At 38.6% G+C, this 2,753-nt stretch overlaps 1 pseudogene; it reads left to right on the top strand.

The window, feature by feature from the left end:
* The first annotated feature begins 225 nt into the window (after positions 1 to 225).
* LOC149244693 (triosephosphate isomerase, chloroplastic pseudogene) lies at positions 226 to 1,525 on the top strand (annotated as a pseudogene).
* The last annotated feature ends 1,228 nt before the right edge of the window (positions 1,526 to 2,753 follow it).

The following is a 2,753-nucleotide window of genomic DNA, read 5'->3' as shown; positions in this document are numbered from 1 at the left end:
GGGAAATAGGATGAAGAAAGCAATTTAGATAGGAATAGATAGGGTTGATTGTAGCCTATGGGCATATAGGGAAATAGAGGCCATTGATATTGGAAATCAGGCCTGAGAGAAGAACCTGTGTAAATACTTGTTTACGAATATAGAAATTTGATTTCAAAAATGTGTAGAGTACATATGTGATTAAATTGTAAGTATTTATAGATAGTGGGTTTTTGCATAAGATATATGTTTGTAGATGAAATCGAGAAGGACAGAGTGCTGAGACAGCGTACAGAGGAAAAAATTGGAGGTCAAACAGTTCCAATGATGGACTGTAATTAAGCTCTGGAAGGATGGGTAGCGCTTAAGAGGACGTAGAAGTAAGCTGTTGAGGCAGTCAACAAAAGAAGATAGATCAAGGAAGAAAATCTTTGAGGAAAGGCATTTTCTGTTAGTAATTCATCTTGGTTTCAACCCTTCACACATTGAAATTGATTCTCATAGACCGTGGAGCAAAGAGATTTTGGCTGGGAAAGACCCATAGGGAAGATAGGTTACATGCTATCTGCAAAGCACTTAGACATCATTCATGGAGAGGATCAATGCTATTGGCATTGGCCATTTAGACAGGACACAGATTTGAAGAGGCTGCAAAACTGTTAATGATTCGTTGAGTGGGATACGAGGTGGCATCAACTGTAGGGTTTTATCTACAAATATGGTGTACAAAGTAGCGATTCTTCTCAAATTTGGAGAAGAAATCGTGTGAGTAGGGTGGAGTGCCGATCAAGGTTTCGGTTACAATGCTAGACGAAAATCAGATGGTATTCGAGCAAATTTTGATGGAGGAAGCAGGAGAAAGGGATGTGCATACTTTGTTTGTATTAACCAAGTGAAGAGCTCTTTAATTGATCATATAGAAATTTCTGCCAAAAATTCCTGGGTTGGAAAGGGTGAGGCTTTCACTAGAGAAATTGGTGTTGAACAACTCTAGGGTATTGGTTGTAAGTGGGTGATTCATGGGCTTTCGGAGCGTAGACATGTCATTGGCGAGGATAATCAGTTTATTGGATAAAAGTAGGCCTATACAGTGATGCATGGTCTCAAATTGATTGCACATATAGAGGAAAAGCTAGAAGAATGGGAAGCAGGGAAGACTATTTGATGTCTGCTATGAACAACTAAAGGCATTGCGATAATATGCCTAGCTGGAATGATGTGGTATTTGCATATGATCTTGTCTGGGTTATTGTTATAGGGAAAGTGGCTTCTCCTCAGTAGGCCCAAGAAGTTTATGTAGTAGTCCGTGAATGGCTAAGCAAGAACGTTTATGCCAAAGTTGCATTTCAGTTGTTGAAGGAGGAAAGTGTGAAGGAGATTATAGATCAGGTAGCAGAAGTGTGGGGAAGACTGTGTGAAATAGAGTACAGGGTTCCTGTTCACCAGTTCTGTTCCTAATCCCTAAGTTCTGTTCTTGTTCCAGGAAATCATATCCTATTCTCAACTCCAGCGTTCTCATGCATTCAACAAAACTGAAGAGAAATGAGCATATGGGTTTTAAGGAACAGAGCCTTGGTATGCTTTGGTGTTCCCTTGATCACACCCAGGTATTGTAGGGAGTGCAAAAACTTTGAATTTGATCCTTCCTTGTCAAATTTGAAGATTGATTTTAAGGGCATTACTGTTGAATAAATGGGGATATGAAGGATTAGAGTCTTGATCTTGAGACTGGGGATGTAGCTTAGTGTTTTCAAGCTATGAATTATGGAGTATTGACCTGGTAAGGTCATCATTTTTGGTATCAGAGCTGAACAAGGAGATTCTGCGTGTAAAAGTTCTTTGAGATAAAATTAGAACAGAGTTATGTTTTGAAGTTGTGTATACAAGTGAATGGTAGAACAAGATCAGACATAGATCTTGAAGGTGAGATAGTGTGTTTTATTTTAATTTGGTTTGAAGATTGTGGTTGTAAAATTTAGATTGCAAACAAAGAGAGAGAATCTTAGAAAAATAAAAGAAGCAGTAATGAAGGAATCTGGTAAGAATTTCTGAGTGAAAGAAGAGTGTGGCAAAACTTTGAAGAATTCTCACAAAAGTTGGATAAAGGAAGAAAAGTAATTGTTTTCAAAGGTGCATATGAGTTGAGAAAAGTGCTCCAAGAGGTTTTAGAGATGGAGAACCAATGCTTTCCAAAAGAACAAGTTGAGAGGAGAGCTTGGTGAGGTAAGTGACAACAGGGAGGACTTGCTATTGCAGAGGCTTTAGTACAACTCATAGTGAGTGAGTGAGGAACTCATGAAGATAGAGAAGAATATGGCCATTGATAGTCATAATAGAAGTTCTGAGGAAGACCATAGTAGAAGAAAGGTGAAGAAAGAGGATGCCAAGGAAAATGGCATACAGAGACAATTAAGTGAAGAAGAATATGAGGGGGAGAAGGCTAAGATTGCAGTTCATCTTGAGATATTGATGGAAATGTTGCAGAGAAATAAGGAGTACCAGAGATATGGTTGGACCATGAGAAAAAAAGTGAAGTGGCAGAGGCTACAAGAGAAGAGAAATCAGTAGGTGGATATGAAATTAGCAGAAGAGCTTAAGAAGCTTGGGCAGTTAATGAATGTTAAATTGAAATCTGAAGAACTCAGAGAAGCTGAGTTGAAAATGGAAGTTTCCATTTGTGAAGCAGAACAAGGTGAAGTTCTGGGTGAAGATGAAGACTGGAGATTTGTGAAAGATCTTATGAACCATTGTGTGAATTCAAGACAACAAGAAGT

The sequence above is a fragment of the Pinus tabuliformis genome, chromosome 8 (assembly GCF_031772625.1).
Source record: "Pinus tabuliformis cultivar Carrire ecotype Pingquan chromosome 8, CPIR1, whole genome shotgun sequence".
Classification (NCBI taxonomy): domain Eukaryota; kingdom Viridiplantae; phylum Streptophyta; class Pinopsida; order Pinales; family Pinaceae; genus Pinus; species Pinus tabuliformis.
The sequence above is the reverse complement of the archived record's forward strand: the minus strand, read 5'-3'. Positions and strand labels throughout refer to the sequence as shown.